Raw genomic sequence first — 25205 nt, 5'->3', positions numbered from 1 at the left:
TCTTTATGCTGAGAAGCAATCACATCTTTTCATAATACTGGAAATAACTACATTAAGACCAAATATGTCTTTAAATATGTCTGCTTGTGTCTATATATGTGTGGATGGATATGTGTGTGTGTGCGAGTGTATACCCGTCCTTTTTTCCCCCTAAGGTAAGTCTTTCCGCTCCCGGGATTGGAATGACTCCTTACCCTCTCCCTTAAAACCCACATCCTTTCGTCTTTCCCTCTCCTTCCCTCTTTCCTGATGAGGCAACAGTTTGTTGCGAAAGCTTGAATTTTGTGTGTATGTTTGTGTTTGTTTGTGTGTCTATCGACGTGCCAGTGCTTTCGTTTGGTAAGTCACATCATCTTTGTTTTTAGATATATATAAAATATTAAAATGGCGTAATTTTTACCACTCTTGTATCTCATTCCAAGTAGTTAACATTGAACTTTGTGTCTGTCATATCTGTGTATAATGGTGATTCTTTGTAGTAAAGGAATAGTGTGAAGAATTAGTGAGGTAGCTCAGAGGTGACTGAAAGTTTAATGTGCAGAGTTAGATAAATTTTTGGGACTTATATACAAATGATAATTAATTAACCAACTTCAATGAGATTCTTAGAGGGCAGATGATGTCTGTGAAAGTCTTAATTGAATTTTAATGATGATAAATATTCTTACATATCATGTATGATCAGAAATGATAGTAGTGTCTATGTGAATATTGAATGGACTTGGATGATTGATTGGCACATTAGGGTTAAATCATTTAATGAACTTTAACTGAAGTATACCGAACTGTCTAAATTCAATTAAATGCTATTAATAGTCTTATGATAGTCAAAGGGTACCAATAAGAATTAATACGAAAAAAATTTAAATTCATTTCTCATGAATTTGGTACAAGCAATCTGTAACTAATGTATTAACAGCATTTAATGCAGGTAAGGACTTTATATGGTTTAACTCTGAATGCTATAAGTCTGCAGCATTCAGTTAATTCCTGTGTAACAAATATTGAAGTGAAATTTGAGTAAGCATAATTACGATTCTTGGTGGGCATATTATCTCTAACAGTGTTTCATATTTAGTTTAAACATTGCTGATTAACCCACATTAATGAAGTTTGAAGTGTGAAAATTCAATGGAAACAGTTGTTTAAAAGACTCTGTACTGTTAAACGGCCCATTTGAATAAAGTGCCATTATAAATGTGGATAAAAAGAGACATTGCAACAGCAGTTAACAAATTGTGTGAACAATGATTTACTGAGACTTCATTTGTACCACAAAATTGTGAACTTTTACTCAGGACTGGACTTAGGCATTATGCATCCAAAATATTTTTGGTACTTCTTTTTGCTAGCAGAAAGGATGTTAACAGAAGAAGAATCAGTTACATGAAGATTAATAAGGATTCACGTTGTTCCAGGTTAGATGATATCACCGATACAAGAAATAAAACATCATTATCCAATAAAGAATTTCATCACAGGAAGCCTGTAGTTGACACCTGGAGTGAGTCATTGTGTCAGCCAAGATGCCAGGACTTGCTCAGAAAGCAGACTGGGAAGATTTGGACTATTCTTTGGTCAACATGACAAGACTGAGAACTAAAGATGTTAGTGGATGGCGAGAAGCAGCTCAAATCCACAAAGATTTAGCTTACTACAGGTGCAGATTGGTAGTAGTTGCAGCTGGGTTTTCAGTATCTGGGTGCAGACTGCAAACTTCTGGGGGCACAGATGGTGGAGATGCTGCCACGGGTGTGGCTGACGAAGATCTGCTCGAGATCATCACACCACTGCTATCTGACAGCAGCCTGTGAGCAGGCGCTAGCTGTGCTGTCAACTGAGTGCAGCTGCCACGAGTGCAGGTTTTACAATATTTCCTTTCTACAGTTATGAGACTACAAGAAAATGAGTTTATTGACAGTGAGTTATTTTGATAACGGCAGCAACTCTGAGTGTTTTAAGTGTTTATGTGTCATGATAGGATTGGCAGTTGAATATAGAAGATACTTAACTGTTTAGCTGAGCTGTTGGGAGTTGTGTGCAGTAAGTAGTTCCTTGTCACTGAATAGGATTTAACACAATCAGTTAAAAATCGATGGTGAATGTTCCAAATGTTAAAAGATTTAAAGGAGCACCAGAACAAGACTAGCAGAGGATAAGGGAAAGATGATAGGGAACTTAAAACTGATAATAAGTTGTTAAGGCAAGACGTAAATGAAATCAAGAATGATAACCAGGTACTTAAAAGGATAATCAGGTGTTAAGGTGGAAGTTAACATCACATTCTTGAATCTCAGGTTGAAAAGGACTAGTTACATCTGGCAGAAGAAGAAGAAGAAGACTGAGGATGTATGAAATCTAAAGGTCACATTCAAAGTCTAAAGTAAAAGTAAGGAAATCCAGGAGGATATATATATGACAACATACTTACCCACTTGATATTATTTTTATTTCATCATTAAGGCAACCAAACTTCTAATAAAACTGTGGCTTGCAGGCCATACCTCTTACTCACCCTACATTGCATTTGAGTCAAAGTGGTAAGAAGTTAGATTTACTACTCCACCTAAGTCAAGCCAAACGCCCCAATGAAACTCCTATAAACTTGATCAAGCAGCTTAATATGTTCCAGAAAGAGTACAAAGCCCATGGTCCAAAAACTTAACAAACAAGCCTTCTACTTCTTATTTGAAAAGAATACAAAACTACGTGAAGGCATATTCACATACTTTGCCTCCACGAGCCACTCGAGAAAACTGGGTTACATATCGTTATTAAACTCTATTTTTCTCAGATCATCTGTGGGATACAATACAGTATGGAAAGGTGGGAATGTAATACTATTGCATACTATAATTCTTTACTTATTTCTCAGCCTCAACCTGCAGTAACCTACTGTTCCATACCCACCACCCAACAGTTTCCAACCCCTCTGTCCTGTCACTTCCTCCCTATTCTTGTCTCACGCCCTCTGTATGTGCCGCCCTCTGTCAACCACCTACCCATCTCTCCCCTTTCCCACTCCGCTCATTTTTCACTCCCTGTTCATTCCCCCTCCCCCCTTCCTCATTTCTCTGCCCCACAGCCTCTGACACTGTGCCTGTTGGCAGCCTAGTACCTGCACACTCTGCCAGACAGTGCTCTTCTCCCTCCGCACCTGTACCCTGCTAGCCCTTCCCTGTCCCCTCCAGATTGCTGCTTCCATTCTGTGTGACAGCTGCATTCTGGTCTGAGCTGCCAGAGATGACTCATGTGTGTGCAAAGTGTGTGTGTTTGTGTGAATGAATGTGTGTGTGTGTGTGTTTCCTTTTCTGCTGAAGGTTTTGGCCAAAAGCTAATGGGTAAGTGTCTCTTCACTGCATCTGTGTGCAACTTAACATCTCATATTCATGGCAAATATAGTTTTAAAGAAGACAGTAAAAGAGCAACAAACTGTTAAACAAAATCTAAATAACAAGCAATCACTCTGCTTAGTCCATACAGAACATAGACTCCCCTGATACTCTAACTTCGGGCCAGGCATCTCGACATTATGTACCGTTAGTCCTTTTTCCTGACTGTTGGGTGGGTCCGCAAGAAATACTGCCTTTGGATGAGTAATGTCTACTATTTTATATGGACCATCATAGTGATGAAAGAATGTACTAAGCTCCTTCTTTAAGTTTGAACTCAGGTGGTAGGCCTATACTAATACAGGGTGTATACGTGGACAAGGAAAAAAAATTCCCAGACATTTATGTCTGCTTGTGTCTGTATATGTGCGGATGGATATGTGTGTGTGTGTGTGCGCGCGAGTGTATACCTGTCCTTTTCCCCCCTAAGGTAAGTCTTCCCGCTCCCGGGATTGGAATGACTCCTTACTCTCTCTCTTAAAACCCAACATCCTTTCTCCCTTAAAACCCACATCCTTTCATCTTTCCCTCTCCTTCCCTCTTTCCTGATGAAACAACTGTGGGTTGCGAAAGCTTGAATTTTGTGTGTGTGTTTGTGTGTCTATCAACATACCAACGCTTTCGTTTGGTAAGTTACATCATCTTTGTTTTTAGATATATTTTTCCCATGTGGAATGTTTCCCTCTATTATATTCATAAAATTAAGTATATGATACACAAAGCCAGTAAAGAGAAGAGACAAGAAAGACAGTACACATTTCTTCAATCCTTAGCTCCTAGAATTTTTTTCTCTCTAATCTTGCTACAGCTTTGTATGATGTGCTTTCCTTTCTGCGAAAGGATCTGTTACCTCATCAAACTTTGTCACACGTTTTGCTACATGAAAATTCGAAATGTCGTTGTCTAATACTGAAAAAACTGTAATTACAAATAGGCCCAAAACTGGTGTGGTTTCTCGAGCTGATTACCTATATTTTGTCAATGTCTGTGAGATAAAATTAAATAGGCCTTTATAATACTGCAGCAATGGTAACACACATGAAATAAACGAGACTGTTTTGGCAGAAATGGTCATTTTTATAACACGACGGAATAAATATAATTCACAAAGTGCCAATATCAAATACCTAATAGGCCTACCACAAGCAAAAAGCTTTATGTTAGGAAATAGCTTTACACTTCATTCATATGCTCCAGTTTCTCAAGTATGAGATTGAAAAGTAGTAGTCTGAAATTTTTATATAAATTTGGAGTAGTCTTATTCTTCCATAATTTGTGTGATGTCCCGATTTCTTCTCCTTCCTCGTTATAACAAACAATGTTGTCATCACTAATTCTGTATCTATTCCTGCCAATGTCAAAGCTTATTCGTCGGTTAACTTCACTAACTCTGCCAGAATCACCAGTGATTATTCTCCAGTTAGGCATCGGTACGTGTTCGTACAACGCGTTTTCCACCCTATTTCCAGAACAGACCTTAAAGAGGCTACTAGCCAGAGACTGTACATCTGGCCCTTGCTAGTATAGTGATCTGGCCAAAAATTTTCTGTCAAAATTTCATTTTCTTGGATACACTGAGAAGATAATACGTAATCTTTCTTACCTGTTATTCCTTTCATTTTCTTGGATACACTGAGAAGATAATACATAATCTTTCTTACCTGTTAGTCGTTTATTCGCACTCTGGTACTCTGAATCTATGGATTTTGCTGGTAATTGTAACAATGCTCACCATTCGCAAACCCAATCAACCACATAATCAGACAGTGGTTGGCTTTCTTTCGTTCGGCTATACTCTGCTCAGTTCGTATAGCCCCTTTTGTCTGCATGAAAGTTTATTCCTAGATGTGACGAGGGTTCACCTGACAGAGACATCACGTACACTATGCACACATTCACAAATCAACTTATGATTAATTCAGAAATCAACTTGGAATGAGTTCAACAATGTTGAAAAACCGACAGGGTCACATTTCAAAGTCATATGAATAATCGATAGACCAACGTGCGCTGGGTGCGCTGGATGCTAGATGCTTTGTGAAACAAGTTTTATATGAATGTCCCCCCCCATCCTCCTAGACCCAGGGCTGCTGCGCAATCTGACAGCTTGGGCGCGCCAGTAAAATTTTTCCCGGTAGCACCTAGCTGCCTCTTTTTTTTTTTTTTTTTTTTTTTTTTTTTTTTTTTTTTTTTTTTTTTGCTGCTGTGACTGCTTACACAGCCAACAGCCACGTTTCTGTAGCCAGAAGCAGCAGAAGAAGATACTACTCAAGTGCACATGTGCATGATCCCACTCATAACTGCTAAAACAAATCTAATGTTAATAGTTGTGACGTCATGCTCATTGGAGGCAATTTGTTGTTACGAAGCATTGCATAGTCTTCCTAAAGCCTTTGACACATTTTGCTGTTGGCAGATGCTTGTATGAGCACTATGTTTTATTGCAGTACATGACGCATTTCCTTTTCAATTTAAGTTTTATTTTAGTTTTTTCTCTCGTTCATGTTTTATTGCTGCAATATTATTCTGCAGTAGCAGGATACAGTAATATCCTTTGTTAGAGTATTGATTCTTACCAGTCAAAATTACAAAAAATTTAACTGAGGACAAAAACAATGAAAAATTCCCGGAGTTCAAAAAAATTCCTGGGTTTTTCCCGGTTTTCTCCAGAATGAAAAAATTCACGGGTTTTTCCCGGATCTCCCGGTTGTCCTGGGTCATAGACACCCTGTAATACCAGCTCATATAGATCGAAAAGAGGTGAGACTGCTTTTTGATTGGATTCCCACAACCTGTATTTGGCTTGATTCTTCAGTTATTATCCCAAATACTTGTGTATGCCATCAGTGTTTACCTTTTCCCTGCCTGGCCAAATAAAATATTTCAGTAAGGCGTCCCCAATGGATTTTTTGTTCATTACCTCTACAGGCGAAAGTCACATAGATGAATGTGGTAACTCATTGAGAATAATTTCAAATTCTGGAATCATTTGGGTCCAGGTAGTACATTTAGAAGAGCAATATGTTCAACACAATCGGTGAATTTCTTTCAGTATACACTCGGATCAGTTAGATTGTGGATGATATTTAGAAACCATGTCATGTTAGGCTCTTTCCATGATAAAAACCCTTTAAAGCTGTTATTCATAAATTACAATGCATTATCACTGATTAAGCAGTTGGGATTTCCCACATCTTCAAAGCACTCTCTTAAACAGTTAATCGCCATAGTTGAATCAATTAATTTTACTGGGTATACTTTCATATATTTGGACCAGCATTTGACTAATACAAAAATGTGGATATTACCTTACCTATTCCTTGGTAAAGCTCTGTATGAATCTGCAGCATTTAAATCATGCAGTGCTTTTGGTGCTGAAGCATAAATCTTATAACTTTCATGACTATTGTCGTCCTTCACTTTTTGACACAGCTTGCAAGTTCTTAATATACTCTTTAATTTCCTACTTAGATTTTTAAAATAACTGATCTTAACAAAATGTTTCATGCATTTTCTTATTCCAGAAAGTCCATAATAGTTATGTAGGAACCAAATTAGATTCTCTGCCAGTATTTGAGGAACACATGATTTCCAGTGCTTCAAGTTGTCCCAATAACACACTCTTGTGTATGAGTCAACAATTCTTTTCTTTCTTATGTAACTTTCTTTGTGACCATGATAACACCTTGTTATTGAAATACTCATCCAGCCTCAATTCTTATCTTATCTTCCTTGCCAAAACTCTTATTTCTTTATTGGTACAGCTTATGGGCATAAAGTTAATTGTAAAATCAATACCCAGCCCCTCTGTCCTACTCATCAAATTCACATCTACGGGTAATCAATACAGAGTGTCTGGATTGTATTAGGTGATACTTGACACAATTTATTCCAGTTTGAAATTCTTGCAGAAATAGTGTCCACCTCATTAACTGGCTATACAGTAATCTGCTTTCCATTTTTAAAAAAGAAAAAATAGTGTATGGTGCTATATATGATTACTGTAGATTCCCAAATCAGAGCCGGCCGGAGTGGCTGAGCGGTTCTAGGCACTACAGTCTGGAACCACGCGACCGCTACAGTCGCAGGTTCGAATCCTGCCTCGGGCATGGATGTGTGCGATGTCCTTAGGTTAGTTAGGTTTAAGTAGTTCCAAGTTCTAGGGGACTGATGATCTCAGAAGTTAAGTCCCATAGTGCTCACAGCCATTATGAACCAAATTAGAGTTGAAACTTCTGTAAACTCCAAATGATGGATAACAGTTCTTTATTGGTTGCTGTGTAATTTAACTCATATTTGAAGACTCATGCTGACAGAAGCTGTTGTACTACATGCCCCTTGCTGAAGATCCATCCCACTCTCCTTTAAACATTCCACATCCCACTCCATGCTCCAAAGCATCGATGGCTAATTTAAATGGTTGATGCATCTTTGTGTGACAAAAATTTTTAGCACCATACAGACACAGTGTAATATTATTAAATGTACCAGCAAAACTATCATACCTTATCCACCTCAGTCATTGTTTAAGCAAGGACAGAAGTTATGGACCATTCACTGATTGTCTCCTTATAAACCTTTGGTAAAATCAGCCAATCCTAAAAATGAACATAATTGTTCCACACTGTATGGCTCAGGGCACTCTTTTATCAACCAAATCCTTTCTGGCTCAGGTTGTATTCCTTTTACACCCACTGTATGTCCTAAAATGTTTAGCTAATTCACACCAAAATGAGACTCAGCCAGTTTTATTGTGAGTCCCTTTTAAGCAGTCTGCTTAATAATACACAATGTTCCCCCATGTCTTTCATACTAGTTGTAATTTATCTATGTACAAATTTAGGTCTTTCACCAAATCATTACCAAAGGCCTTATCTGATGCTCATATAAAAATTATTACATGTATATTTAATCCAAATGAAATAATCTAAAATTGGGAAGATTTGCCCTCAAATAGAAATGCCATATAAGGTCTGGAATCTTCATGCAAAGGCACCTGCCACAGCCCCCTGTTAACTGTGTGAAACTAGAGAACAGAGCCTGCTCAACCTTGACAATAATTCTTCTATGTCTAGTTTCTATATGCTTATTTAATGTTCAGATGTGTAACACCAAGAGTACACCCCTAGCAGGTTTTCTCACATCCAGCAATGGATTATTATACACATTTTAACTGTGCTCAATAATGCCATTTTCAACCCCCTTTTATGTGTCTTCATGTATGGAAGTATGTAGACCCATTGGAATGGAATAAGGTTTGCTGAAGAACTTCCTGTCATCTTTCATCTTAAACTTAATACACACCCACTAATCTTGTCTGGTTTGTCAGAAAAAAAGTTTTTGTACTTATGTTAGATATCATACAATTTCCTTTTCTGCTCTTCAGTTAATATACTTGGTTCTTTAGACTGGAGCTGTGTATGTTCTATTAGTTCTTCTGTTTCTCTAATAGTATTTTCTGTGGTTGTTGTGGTCTTCAGTCTGAAGATTGGTTTGATACAGCTCTCCATGCTACTCTGTCTTGTGCGAGCCTCTTCATCTCCAAATAACTACTGCAACCTACAATTTTCTGCAACTGTAGACACACTTGGGCTACTACTTTGGAGTCTTGCTCAAATAAAATTGCATTATTAAGTGGTATGGTGCAATAGCCAATCTGATCCTAGTAATATAACTAAATTTAAATTCACTATTACCAATAGAGCATGATGAGAAGTAAAATTATTAATTACTGGAGATACTATTCTCTGTTCTTTTATGGGCTTCCACCTACTGCCGGTAATGCCTACCACATAAACACCAGCTCTGGTAGTAACTGGTGTATTGGTTATACACACCTATTTCAAATTGTGGACATTAGATCCTGTGTTGTCTATTCACGATATCAAATTTCTTTCCTTACATGGTAAGGTAATCTTTGCACTATCACTTTAACTAAATGGCTCTCTTCTATGGGATTGCCTAAATATTATGACTTTGTGAGATGCCACTCAGCATATTTCTTGTAACTACCCCATTTACTATTATAATATCTAGGATCAAGTAGTTCAAGTGTTAACTTTTCTTGAGTATCCAGTGATCAATATTTCCTATTAAATTTTTCCTAAAAATCATTTCAGGAAGATAAATCTTCTGTTTGAGCTATCCCCCACTCAGCTGCATCCCTTTCCATGTCAGCTGCATTCCTTTCCACATGAACAAGAGTGAAATCTTTTCTTTTGGAATCAAAGGAAAGACTTGGAAAAAATCCTTAAAAATATGCATGATGAACATCCCCATCTGGCATGAATTTTGGAAATTATTTGTATAAATTTATCCCTGTTCCCAGATGCAATTCCTTAGTCAGCTCCACTGACGACCTGCTTTAACCCCTCCTTGATTTTTGCAGGTTCCTTCCACATATTCTGAAATTCGCTCTCAGTTCTATGCCTACCAGTCAGGGAAAAAGGTGTTCTGATAGATGATTCAATCTTTTCCTGCACCTTTGATCAATCAAGTCACTTACATGCTCCTCCAAATTAGCAAAAGTAATTGCTGGAATCTTGAGTTACCTCAGAATCTTAGTCTTGCTTTAACTCAATTAACCTTACTTGTATGTCTCAGATTTGCTCATGTACTGTCTTACACTCCAGTTCTGTTAAGTCTCTAATCTGCTTTAAGTCATTATACTATTCTAAACTGCTCACTAACTTTATTTCTTAGCGGGTCATATTACTTCAGAATGTAACTCCTCCATTAAAGTAGACTATGTAGTTTTCAATCTCAAAATCTTATTATTTATCTCTATTTCTTTCTGAGATAAGTCACTGATGTGTTTCTCAAGGTTGGAATTAGTAGTTTGCATTTCAGTAAGAACTTGCTCGACTTTAGTTCCCTGGGCTTTAATACTAGAAGTTCACTCTGTCATCCATCAGTAACATTTGTATCAAGCTTAGTACTTAAATCAGCATCTGAGGTACCTGTTTTAGCACATAGCTCAGCACCACGAACTTTAATACTTCCATTAGCACCCTTTAGTTCATCACTTTGAGCTTTAATGTTTGCATTAATAGTAAGTAAAAAATCTCCTCATCAAGCAGTGGCAGGAGAACACATGCACAGAAAGTTTAACTTTTGGAAAGCTTTCGGAGCCAGTGCCTCCTTCTTCTGGCAGAAGTGTTAAAGGGGGAGGAAAAGGGGTAAAGGAAAAGAACTGGAGAGGTTAAGGAAAAGATGTACAGATAAGTCACCCAAAACCCCACGTCAGGGGAGACTTAACAGGCAGGATAAGAAGCAATGACTGATTTTTGGGGATTGTAGTGGATGAGATTTGGAAACCTGAGAGCCTAAAAGTGGAAGACAGGGTAATATGCAAGACAGAGATTAGTACTAAAACATTGTACACAAGTTAATAAGAATGAAACACTAAGTGCATTGTATGTAACAGAGGTGGAAAGGGGACGGTGAAAAATAGATGGTCAAAAAGTGAAAGCTGTAGAAAACTAATCGTTAGTGAAGAAAGGGATAGTTACTGTGAAGAAATGCTGAGACAGAAGAAATTGACATAAATGAAGGCCAGGTGGGTGGCAAGAACCAAGGATATCTTGTAGAACTAGTTCCCACCTGCAGAGCTCTGAGGAACTGGTGTCTGGGGGAAAAATTCCAGGTGCTGGGTGTGGTGAAGCAGGCGCCGACGTCATGACTGTCATGTTGTAGAACATGCTCAGCAATGGGATATTGTGTGTGTTGCTGGTATACACCCTCTGTTTATGCCCATTCATCTGATAGATAGTTGAATGGTGATCATGCTGATGTAAAAGGCCGAACACTGTTCAAATAATGACATGTGTCATTTCACAGGTGGCTCTCCCTCTGATACTATATGATTAGTACTTAGATCGACACTTAATTGTGTATTAATAATATGTAGCTGAGTATTTATATGGGCACTCAGACTTTTTAAACAACTCCTGCTCACCTCCTTGTCTCTCGTGACTACCAGCGTACAACAACAACAACAAGAATATAGTTAGCCTATATTTAACCACAGTCAACCACTAACTGTACTAATAGGCATGCACCTTTGTCAAACAAAACCAGTATTTTGAGTTTTGAAACCACTCATTGTCACCCCAAAAGACACCAACACAACCATCTACTAAGAATACCCAGTTTGAACTAACTACATCTCACCAAATCACTTGCATATATCTCGGCGTCGTGGTGGTGACGCTTAGCTGAAGGAGTGTAAAATGTGAACTGTGGTGTGTAAAAAGTGAACTGCGGCACTGGAGGTGGGTGCAAGGCTCCGGCTGCAGATGCTGTAGACTGAGGACTCTGAGACAGAATTGCTGTCAGCCCCAAGTAGCCAAAGTACAGCTGATACAATTGAAGCCCTTGATCACTGGAGTCAATGATCTTCTGACTTGTGGACTTTTAAAACTCTTATTTGACATAATAATTGTTTAGGAATTTAATAATTGGTTTTTAACAGATTAATTTTTCATAAGTTCTTAGCTGCCATATGTGTAATGGCTTGTGCAATGCCGTAATTGTGACTGTTGACCTAGTTACTAAGAACAAACACAATGTTCTCATGACTTTCTTCTTAATCCCAATTAAGTGCATTTATATCATTCAAATATCATTGTTTTGTTAGAATAGGCGTATCATGGGTCCTGTTACAAACAGCACCAGAATGAAATGTTCTGTGTTGTGTGCCAGTGAGCTAAGCAAAGACCGTATATATTGTATCTCGTATTTAAATTAGAAACATTTCAGTTGCAGATCATTTACAGATTTATATGGAAAATGCTTATCTGTACAAATTTATCAATCCTCTTTCAATTTTAGTTAATGAATGCTTACTTCAATTATTGTGACATCATCAGTATTGTCACGATCTTCTAGATTCCATGGCCCTCAGCATATTTCCGAGTCAGGACGGTGCTGGCAAGGAGTAATTGCTCAACTAGCAGGCTTCACAAAGCACAGAAAGACTGTCCATCTAAACTCATGCAAATGCACAAAAGAAAGAAAGTCCTGCACACAATATGCAGTTCAAAATTAACTACTTAACTAACACAAAATCACTGGTCAGAGTCATGGCCATCATTCATCGATTAGAGAGACATCACTTTCCAAAAAATGATATGTTACACAACAAACTATTTCCAAAAAATTGTTTACCATATAACAGCTTTGCTCTAAAAGAGATCTTTTTGATTTGTATTGCACTTTTTTAAAAATTTCATTTGGTAAGTTATTATTACTGCTATTATTATTATTCATTTATAGTACCTGCCCAGATTTCCATGCATGTCACAGTGCCACCTCCAGGATGGTGAAGTGTGCCAACCCTATATTAAACCTGCCTGGTGGATTGACGACGGGCATAGGTGTGCCAACCAGCGTGGATGTCGTTTTTAGATGGTTTCCCACATCACACTTGGTGAATACTAGGATGGTAACCAAGTTCTGCCTCAATTACAAAATTCACAAACATTTAGAAAACCTTTCAGTCATCTTCACATACATAACACTACATTCAGACAGTTGGGTACACATATTCCATCCGTGGGGTAATGGGTAGTGACAGGAAGGGCATCCGGCCACCCATTAGGTTAACCATGACAAATCTGTCAATAATCATGCTGACCATATGCAGGACAAAGGCACAAGAAAAGGAAAAAGATTTTTATTATATATCTATATTCCAACATCATAAATGTTCGGTACATTGTGTGAATACTGAGATATACCCAGTGTATAGAGGAAAAGTAACTTTGCAACCTGGCCCAGAGAACCATACGATGCAGACTGGCTGCGATGACATAACCTGTCAAATGGTCTAATTTGGATGTGGTATGGAGGGGCATGGAGTCAGGGAGTCAGCACATGGCTCTCCATGATGTTTTCAGCTTTTCAGGCTTTAGAGCTGCTACTTCTCATTGATATAGTTCCTCAATTGGCCTCACAAGACTTCTAGTTCAATTAAAATACTTTATGATTGACAGAGTGCAGTGGCAGGAAGCAGTGTTGCCAGCAAGCAGCCAGCCAGTCACACTTCAGAAGGTGTGCACATAACCTGCAATGCAGGCAATACAGTGAGCATGTGGTGCTTGAGAATGAATTACAGTTGGCTGATGGCTGACCCCTACCACTCATCTCATGGAAACGTCTTCACAAAGTAGAAATGTCCAAATCAGCTGATATTTTGATGGGTAACCTTCCACAGTTCTCAAGGCACTAAACGCAATGCCCAACTTCTGCTTTGTATAACAACCACTTGTAACACACTACACAAATCCTCAACAGTTATCCATCCTATCAACTTCTGAAAATCTGTTTACATTTGTTCCCTGCAGGCACCTTCAGCATCACCATTAATACCATGTTTTTTTACACCACTGTCCCTCATTTGAAGGTATGTTCATTGTTGAACTCTTTTAATCATCATTGTTGAACTCTTTTAATCAATTGTATTGTGATTAATCATAATTCTGCCTTTAAGTATTAGTCTTATGTGTAGGTTATGAGTGCAGTCATGAGAATTAGAATGTTTTATTCTTACTTTTGATAAAAGAATTACAATGCTCTCTTCTTATTTTTGATAAAATAACGTTTTTGCATTCTAAGTATGCTGAGTGTGAGAATATTATGTTTTATGAAGTTTTTCTGATAAGGTCATTACATCTGACTCAGTGAATGAGCATATCTTTTTCCAAGTCCCAATTAATTTTTCTCTGTGTTCATGTATGCATCTATAAAGGTCGTCCTGATGCTTGTGCTCATGTAATACCTACCAATAAGCAGCAATACTGTCGTGTCACAGGTATTTCGATTTGTTTCTTCCAACCATCTTCTAACTGATCATTTATGGAATCAAGTTCATTGTTAATAATAGAAAGAGTAAAGGTTACAAGTCACCATATACTTGTCTACCCTGACAGCTGAGTGGTCAACATGACAGATTGCCATCCTATGACCCCAGGTTTGATTCCTGGCTGGGTCGGGGATTTTCTCCTCTCAGGGACTGGGTGTTGTGTTGTTCTCCTCTCAGGGACTGGGTGTTGTGTTGTCTTCATCATCATTTCATCCCCATCAAGCGCCAGGTCGCCCAATGTGGCGTCAAATGTAATAAGACCTGCACCAAGGTGGCCGGACCTGCCCCGTAAGGGGCCTCCCAACCCTCATTTCCATACCATATAGTTGAGGTGTTGGAACAGTTGAAGAGCACGTAAAGAAGACTGAAAACACTATTACGGATGAGATACATCTACCATCAACTATTCCCACATCTCCTAAATTGTTATTCAGCCACATACTGTAATGGAACTCATTAGTGGCTCATCTTTCACTACATACAGAACTTCTCAATTCACAGAAAGAATCAGATTATTTGACATACATATAATCAGGGTATCTGATACCAAACATTTTTCTGATATCACATAAATTTTGACTTTTGAGTAAACAAGTAGTAAAGTGATATTTTATTAACATTCAAATATAAAAATATACTTTCAAATGAAAGGTCTAATGCAAGTAATGATAGTTTAATTATTTTTCAAATAACATAATTATTTTTCATATTTTCGGTTTATTTCAAAATTGAAATTACATTTTAAGTTACTGATGTTGTAACTATTAATTACAAACCCTCAAAATAACACTGGATAAGAATGGCAATATGCAAGCTCTTTGTTAAGTTAAAGAGTTACTTTGATGTGTAATGTATTTCTTCTTCTTGGCAAGTCAGCTGCAAGTTTAAGTTGTAAGTTGACAGAAAATGATTATACTGTACTATGTGTGTCACATATTTTGTAAAGTCCAGATATGTAAATATTGTGTATGGAAGATAATGTATGTGCAACTAATTGTTTCAACGTATATATTTTAAACCAAAATCTAACCTCCTGCAACTAAAAGAATATTCTTAGATACTGAGCAACAATAAAGACATTGAAATACAATGGTTGGGGCCAATTCTTTAAGTAATGAAAATTATTAAGTTAGTTTTTATAACAATCATCATTTTATGAATAATTCAACCTCTGATCAAAATGTGTTTTCTGTTGGAGAACTAATTACACAAACATATGCTAAATATCTACTTGCAAGGGTTGTAATAAAAACTATGTGTTGTAGATTTAAATAGAAAAGTTTGACTATCCAAACTATGAAATACGCTGGTCCACCCTTATGCTGAACCTACTCTTAACCCCTTCCCACATATCTGCAAGTTCTGTCCAATGTACTTACCCAACAAATCGTTCTTTCATACAGAACCTGTTTAACGAGACTCCCAAACATTTCAAACCTCATGAACTACCTGAATACACCACACTTAATAGGAAAACATCATTAAGATTTTTCTCTATGGCATTCTCATCATCAACAGTCTTAGTGGAGCCAAAGAATTTACCTAGTTAATTGATCTCATAGAAAACAAACAAACAAAGCAGATAGAATATTTTCATCAGAACCAACAGTTCCTCTCACAGTCACTTAACTTGTAAATTTGGTAATGGAAAGTCCTTGGTGTAATATAAATGATGGAAGCAAGAAACATCACAACTCACTACATAACTGAGGCATTGAGTGATCAATATGCATTTAAACCAGACTGTAACTTGCAAAGCTTTCAAACAATGTCCTTCTTCAGGGCTAACAGTTAAATAATAAATATGCCCATGCATACACCTGTGCAGCTACTTTTTCCCAGCTGACTATACTGCTCCAGGCTGCAGCTGACCTAGGATGACAGCTGTATCAGGTGCCGTGAACTTTGGGAGAAAGGAAACAGGGAGGGGTTAGGGGCCATTAGAGAAAAAGATCTTGGTCCATTCTTATACCATTCCTATTCTCAAACTCTTGTCACATGGGTGAAACCTCTGTAGATGACCCCAGTGTAAGACCTGTCTTACGCACCCACCCAGTTCACCATGTTTCAGACCATCATAGTCATATTCTAACCCAATGGGGCAGAGACACCTAGGAAAACAGTATAGGCATACAGCACCTTTCCTGTAACTTTTACACAGTATTTAATGTGGGCATGGCCACCAATCAATGTTCCACACAAATGTATGAGCAAATCCAAATACATAACAGAAATCTATCAGGTTGTTTTTATGTTGGAAGAGTACAATAGTCCACGCTTAACTCTCTATTTATACAAAGACAAATTATGAACACAAAATGTTATGTGCATTCCTAGGTTCAGCAAAAAATATTTGGTAGAATGACACAGCTGCATATGCTGTGAAAATTTGGTTTTGAAATGAGCATATTTCTTACATTTCTTAACATGAATACAACAAAATAAAGTTTTCAAACATGTTTAGTTTTGAATATGATCAGCAGTTCAAAACTTGAGCCATTTGGGTTGTTATTTATGAGTTCGTTATTTAAATTCTGTTCATTAATTGTCCACTTCCAACATAACAATACTTAATAAGAAAAAAATATATGTTTTAGTATATAGTCACAATTTTTATTACTACTGTGCATGGTGGCTACTGGTTTTGGTCCACAATACCATCCTCAGGCCACACAGTCTTCATGCTCATTTTCCAAGAAGGTGTGTTATTTGTCAGTATTTGACACACCTACTAGGGAAGCGAGTGAAATGACTTTGTGCCACGTGAGGGCCTGGGGATGGTACTGTGTACCTAGTAGGCAAATTAAAAATAAAACTCGGTGACTATAGAATAAAACATATATTTATTTCTCATTGTGTTGCTTGCTGTTCCAGGCAACAGTATGTTAGGAATATGTAAGACTTAGTAAATTACTGAGTTGTTCAACATAATACAACAGTAACTTTAATGACTGCTTTGTTGCACTCCATCAAGTTTAAACAATGCAAATCCAGGATGGAATGATGACAATATTACAAAAAGGATAGACTGCTACTCACTACTTGTTGTGCCTATCTGCGACTCAACAGCTCCATTGTGGTGAGTAGCAATCTATCCATTTCATAATATTGTCATTACTCCATCAAGTTTAGTTTTTAAAATGTGTTTTCTTTCCAGTATCTATTAAATATTAATACACACATCCTGGGTACTGCAAACCACATTTATCTGCGATGTCTTCCATTTCTTTTTCCTCAGGGAGACTGCTGAAGAAAATATTTATCCCTGTCATGGAGTAAAAGTCTGCTTCTGATAGAAGGGGAATCACAGACCTCTGCATGCCATGAATGAATGGCATGAGTCTACAAATAAGCAGCTGAGGGCATGTCAGATTGGTGTACTGTGAAATGTGACCATTTACAGCATCCATAACACGATCAGCCAGGGACTGATCCTTTACAGATGGCACAAACTTCTGAAAATAATGGAAATATTAGTGTTTCAGTAGTGTTACTCTAATTCCATCAACAAGAAAAATCATATAATATTTACTATTTACAATCTGGAATTTATTTTATTTTTTTATTTATAAAATTTTCTCAGCGAAAGTCAAATACGAGGGCTATCCACAAAGTACATTATGTTTTGGAAGTAAAAATAAATAAAGTATTGGAAAATTTCTTTATTATATACAGATGAAAGCCACACTTCAATACTACTTTTCTACATAGTTGCCATTTAAATTAAGGCACTTATCGTAGAGATGGACGAGCTTGGAAATTCCTTCGTCGTAAAATTCGGCCGCCTGCACCTTCAACCATGTGGTTACCTCTTCTTGAACCTGTGCATCATCATCATCAAAACGCTGCATAGCCAACCACTACTTCATTGCTGGGAATAAGTGGAAGTCGCTTGGTGCCAGGTTGGGACTGTATGGCGGATGAGGAAACAACTTCCACTTAAAAGATTCGAGAACTTCACGAGTGGCATTTGCCGTGTGGGCCCGGGCGTTGTCATGAATCAGCAAGATCTTTGAGCCCAACTTTCCACTGCGCTTGTTTTGTATTGCTCTTCTGAGGTTGTGCAGAGTTTGGTAATACCTTTTAGAGTTTATTGTAGTGCCTCTTTCCAGGAAATCCACAAAAATTACACCTTTTCTGTCCCAAAAGACAGTCGCCATCACCTTCCTTGCCGACATTGTCTGCATGCATTTCTTGGGTTTTTGGGGGGAATTTGTGTGCCCCCACTGCATTGACTGCAATTTTGTCTCGCAGTTCACATGCTTAACTCATGTTTCGTCACCAGTAAGGATGCGATCGAGTAATGAGTCGCCATCTTTCTCGTAAGCGTCCAAAAACGTTAACGCTGCAGCCATTCGCTGATTTTTTTGAATCTCTGTCGAGGTTTTTGGTATCCATCTTGCACAAAACTTGTGGTAACCAAGATTTTCGGTAATGATTTCGTGCATCAAACTTCGTGAAATTTGTGGAAAACTCATAGAGAGTTCCGTTATTGTGAAATTGCGGTTTTTACGGACCGCGGCATCGACTTTTTCGACAAGTTCGGCAGTCACTATGCTGGGTCTTTCACTTCGCTCTTCATCGTGAATGTTAGTTTGGCCATTTTTAAATTTTATGACCCATTGATGCACTCCACCTTCAGTGATTATGTTGTCCCCATACACTTCACAAAGCTGCCGATAGATTTCTATCGGTGTACAGTTTTTTGCAGTCAGAAACCTTATTACAGCACACACTTCACACTTCGTGGCATTTTCAATTAATGCTGACATTTCAAACTGTCACAGTAACTCAATGGAGTACAGCACGAACCTCTCACTAGCACGGCAGGATGCTGACTGAGCGGCGGAATGCCATGACACCGAGATGGCCGCGCTAGCCCCGCCCCTAACGGACACAAACGAAAACATAATGTACTTTGTGGATGGCCCTCGTATTTCAGCAAAGAAGCTCTTCTACCTTATTACTCAATCATCTAATAGTTTTATCAAAAAACTTAACCTTATTTTTCTGTGCATTATTAAACGATGGGGCTCTTTGTTATTTTCACTCCTTACAAAACAGACAGCCTGAATCCTGATTCTAACCTAAAAAAGGTGCCCCTCTGACATCAGTAACCATAGGGATCTTGCTTTGTGTGTAGATGCTGCCCCCCCCCCTCCCCCCCCCCCCCCCCCCTCAATATATTATCTGCAAGGAGCTCAGTCGACCTATCTTTCTCTCTTCTTTTCAGGTGTAGGCCATGACTTGCACATTCCAATCTCCCAATTGTAGCAACTAGCATTGCACTCATATGACATTTCATTTCGGTCAGCAATAGCCTCAGTGCTAACATAGCTAACAGCAGTGTTTACCCAGGACTGGTCATGGCTCTGCAAGACCTCCACAAAACTCACATTTGTGCATGTAGTTACAGCTACTATCAATGACGTAACATTGCACATCCGATAACTGTTGCTCTAATTATGCAAATGTGTAGTTGAGATGGTTTTTGGACCCTGTGATGGACTGATCCTACACCAAAACTGATTGTCTCTAATAAAATACACCATTACAACTGTGTATTGCAAAATGCAGTTCTTAACCACCAGTTGTATGCACAGATATCTGTATGCATAGGAACTGTTGTTTGAGCATTTTTGACACAGTTTTTGCATTTTTGGAAAATGTATGTGCTGTAACTGTCATTTGCGCATTTTGTCATTGTTTTTGCATTTTCAGAAATATTATTTTGACTATATTATGATGATCTGAAAGTGGGTCCAGGCCTGAAACTAGTCATCAAGTGAATAAAAAAGTGAAATTTAAAACTTTGGACTGTTTTTTTTTTGTTGAATTTATTAACAGAATTTGCTGACCCACAGCTATTCCAGGATACTTGAAGTACATACAAGGTAAAGGGTTAAAGGTCAAACCATCCAAAGCCAAAGTGGTACCGGCTGGTAATTCTAGACTCATTAGCTCAAAATATTGGGAATCCCTACCGTCTTTAACCATAAATTGGACAAATATCAATTTCTCTCCCTTATCAAAGTCTATGAGTAATAACAGAGAAAATGTAAATTGGTCTGAGCACATAACTGCAATGTGCAACAAGGTGGCATCATCTCTCCATGCCCTTCAAAAATAAAAGAAAACCCTCTTTCTTCTTGATCTAAAAAAGAAACTTGTACAAACACTTACACATCCAATTTTTGATTATGATAGTTCTATCTCAGGAAAGCTCACGACACCTGCAACTGGGTATGAATGCATGTGTATTTTATATCTGTGATGTTTCATTCTTTGATTACTTTTCATAATCATTATATGCACTGGCTGTGTGCACACCTTTGCAGGTATTTCCATTCTCTCTGTCTTCTCTGCTGTCTTATCAATGTACACTGTCCCTCACATCTTTCCTCAACCTTAATGTTCTTGTCTGAACAACATGCCAGGAACACCCACTCCCATCAGAGAGGAACACCCAATCCCATCAGAGCAAAATCCATTCTGCCCATTCCATTGTCCACCCACTTTCTTGATGTCCTTCTCAGGAACAGGAACCCAACTCCTAAATAACCTCCAGCATTATGTTAAGAACCAGTTAACATCTCCAGCTATAGAAAACAGTTAATGATGTATCTACTAAAGCAACACTAATAATTACCACTGTCCCTGTACATGCTCGTCACCCTTGTACATCCTTCTTTCCAACCAGATCTTCCTCATTTCCCAGCATTCTTAGCTGGTGCAGTCTCCTTAAATTCCCTTTCCCTGAACTTTCTATACCAGAAAACATCTACTTTGTGCCCCCATAAATTCTTTTTATACCTGGCATTATCATTATTGTTATTATTCTCATTATTATCATTGTCATTATTAGTGGCAGCAGCAGCAGTAGGAGCTGGGAGCTCAAATGTTAGGTGTGTTGTGGGGCCCCTTAGGGACACAGCTTCTAAGGAGGGGAATAAAGCCAGTGTACACACTGTGTGCTTAGTGGGTGGAGTGATTCCAGACTTGGAAAGGGTCCTTCTGGATGCTATGAAGAGCACAGAGTGCAGTCAACTGCAGGTGGTGGCTCACATTGGTACCAATGATCTGTGCTGTTTTGGATCAGTGCCTATAACAGTTTGAGCATCAGTGCTTTCTATTAGTGGTTGGGGCTCTGCTACACTCCCAACACAGCTGTGACAGTTTACAACTGTTATAATGATGGCTATTGCAAGTGTCAACGGCTACCAGTCTTGCTTGTGAATTGATTGGCAACAGCTGCCAGTCTTGCTTGTGAGTTGATACAGACCTCATTATTTGCAACATAGTTAACAGGATCTACTGTGGACCTCTGGTACAAAGTCAAGTGGAGGGTCAGAACCAGTGGCTTGGACGATTCTGCTAACATGTGGGTTGAAGATTCCTCAATTTGTGCCATAGCGTGGCGGTATTTTGGGTTCTGATAAACACATCAGGATATAATTACATCCAAGAGGTGGCTACACAGGTAGCTGACACTGTGTGGCATGGACTAGCCAGTTTTTTTTAAGGTTAGAGAGTCTTGGGGAAACACAAAAAGGACTTCAGTCTCAAAGGGTGCAGATTGAACACTGGAAGAATGTAGATCTAGGAACCATCAGTATAACAGTTGTAAACTGTCACAGCTGTGTTGGGAGTGTAGCAGAGCCCCAACCACTAATAGAAAGCACTGATGCTCAAACTGTTATAGGCACTGAAAGTTGACTACAGCTCAAGATAAGTTCAGCCAAAATTTTTCTGAAGGACCTAACAGAGTTTAAAAAGGATAGACTAATAGCAGGTGGCGGCGGTGTGCTTCTGATGTTAGAAGTAGTTTATCTCAAAGTGATATTGAAGTAGATAGTCCCTGTGATATAGTATGGATGCAGGTCATTCTTGGCAATTGGGATAACATAATAATCGAATCCTTTTACTGACCTCCCAACTCAGATGATACAATTGCAGAAAGGTTCAAAGAAAACTTGATCTAATTTCAAACACATACCCAATTCATACAATTTACCCTTGATATGTTGGCAAAAATACATGTTTAAAATCCAGAGGAACATGAAAACATCATCCAAAATTGTGTTAAAAGCATTCTCTGAAAATTATTTCAAGCAGTTAATTCATGAGGCCAGTCGAATAGTAAATGGTTCTGCTAACAGACTTGACCTCTTGGCAACAAATAATCCTGAGCTCATAACAAGGATCAAAATGGATACAGGGATTAGTAAATGCAGGATTGGGTAGGGAGACTGAATACCATAACTCCCAAATCTTCCAAAAATAAATGAAAAATATACCTATTTGAAAAAGCAGATAAAAATCTGCTTGATGCATTTCTGAGAGACAATCTCCATTCCTTCCAAATTAACAATGTAAATTAGACCACATAAAGCTTCAATTCAAAGAAATAGTATTGATAGCAATTGAGAGATTTATACCAAATAAATTAACAGAAGATGGAGATGATCCCACATGATGCACAAAACAGGTCAGAACATTCTTGTAGAAAAAATGAAAAAAGCATGCCAAATATAAATGAATCCAAAATCCTCAAGATTGGTGATCTTTTACAGAGGCTTGAAATTTAGCATGAAGTTGAATGTGATATGCTTATAATAGTTTCCACAATGAAGCCTTGACTCAAAACCTGACAAAAAAATCTAAAGAGGTACTGATCATATGTAAAGCATGCTAAAGGCAAGACACAATCTGCGCCTTGTCTTTATGATAACAAGGGAAATACTATCAGTGACAGTGCTGCTAAAGCGGAGTTGTTAAACACAGCCTTCCAAAATTCCTTTGCCAAAGAACATGAAGTAAATACTCCACAATTCGAATCAAGAATAGCTGCCAAGGTGAGTAACTTAGAAGTAGATATCCTCAGAGTATTGAAGCAATGTAAATCAGTTAATAGAAGCAAGTATTCCAGTCCACAATGTACATCAATTACATTCCTTTCAGAGTATGCTGATGCAATGTCTCCATACTTAACAATCATATACAACTGCTTGCTCTATGAAAGATCTGTACCCAAAGACTGGAAAGTTGCACAGGTCACACCAATATTCAAGAAAGGCAACAGGAGTAATCCACTAAATTACAGGCCCAAATCATTAACGTCGATATGCAGTAGTAATTTGGAACATTTATTGGGTTTGAACATTATGAATCATCTTGAGGAGAATGGTCTATTGAGACACAGTCACCACAGATTTAGAAAACATTGTTCTTGTGAAACACAACAAGCTCTTTACTCACATTAAGGGCTGAGTGCTATTGACAAGGGATTTCAAATGTATCTAGATTGTCTTTCAAAACTGTACCTGACAAGCAGCTTGTAATCAGACTGCATGCTTATGGAATATTGTTTCAGTTATGTGACCGGATTCGTTATTTCCTATTAGACAGTTCACAGTTCATAGTAACTGATGGAAAGTCATTGAGTAAAACACAAGTGATTTCTGGCATTCCCCAAGGTAGTATTAAAGGCCTTCTGCTGTTCCTTATCTATATAAATGATTTAGGAGACAATTTGAGCAGCAGTCTTATGCTGTTTGCAGATGATGCTGTCATTTATTACCTAGTAGAGTCATCATCAGAAGATCGAAACAAATTGCAAAATGATTTACAAAAGATCTCTGTATGGAGTGAAAATTGGCAATTGACCCTGAATAATGTAAAATGGGAGGTCATCCACATGAGTGCTAAAAGGAATCCGTTAAACTTCTGTTACAGTGCATGCAGAACACTGTGGTCGGTAGATGCGCAGATGGCAGGGCATATGTGGGGAGAGCAGTAGTGGTGGGGGCTGTGGGCAAACACTTGTAATGGGATATCCTCCTCTAACATTACCTTTTTTATAGAACTAACTGATACCATTTATACTAACAATTGTTGTATAGGTGAACATTATTTCAGTTGTTTAACTAAATGAATTTCATATGATTTTGTATTCGATGTGTTATATTTCAGACTAAAATCCATAAAAAGACATTAATTTATTACAATTAATACAGCTAAAATTACTCTCCTTTTGGAAATAATTGTAACTATGAAATGTCTGGCATACTTAAAATTCACATTGTTAATAGCACAATCTGATGCAAATTATTAAATTTATTTCTGGATTCATTTATAAAAATAATGTTATTTCTTGGTGATGATTCTTCTCTCATCAAGAAAGTTTGTAAACTCTTTTGGTTTAAAACTCTTTGGAATATTGTGAGTACCGCAGAATGTGAGTAGTAGTGGGAATGCCTCTGATGGAGACAGACTTATTTATATGATTGACACTGACAATGTAATTTGGAATATTATGAGGAAATTGTAAAAACAGTGTGATATTGAAAAATGTTGACAAATAATCAAATTCAATATTAGTACAGGCAAGTCTTCATCAGTTATTTAGTCATCAGGAACCCACAACGTTAAATCAATATTTCAGCCACGAGAATGTACCCCTAGATGCAAAAACTGGAGTGAACAACAAGAGAAAATGAAGATAAGTTAAAAGTTTTTCTTTTTATATCTTACTCATCTTGAAGCTTTCAAAGTGTGTGCAAAGACAGAGAATTTTAATAGTGATGTGTGGAAGGGTGAGATTACAAGTGTGGGCATCGGCCATGATCTGTTGACTGATAACAAAGTTTTGTATGTTGCAGAAGAAGAATGGATTTTGGATTTGTGTCAGTTACAGTTTATATAAAAATGAAATTACAATGACTCAACAAAGGCAGACCTGAGAACTGCCCAACTAAGTCGTATCAACAGTGACGAAATTATATCAACAATGATGGACCAGTTCAATTGAAAGAGGACATCACAACTATGATGAAGGACATCAAAAAAGACAAATACAAACCATTTGTGAAATTAATTTTTTTTTTTTACTTGTGTGATTGCTAGGAAAATGAATAGAGTTGAGGGTAGTGGTGATGCAGTGAAAACTG

The sequence above is a fragment of the Schistocerca nitens genome, chromosome 8, assembly GCF_023898315.1.
Source record: "Schistocerca nitens isolate TAMUIC-IGC-003100 chromosome 8, iqSchNite1.1, whole genome shotgun sequence".
NCBI lineage: Eukaryota > Metazoa > Arthropoda > Insecta > Orthoptera > Acrididae > Schistocerca > Schistocerca nitens.
This window is presented reverse-complemented; position numbering follows the sequence as displayed.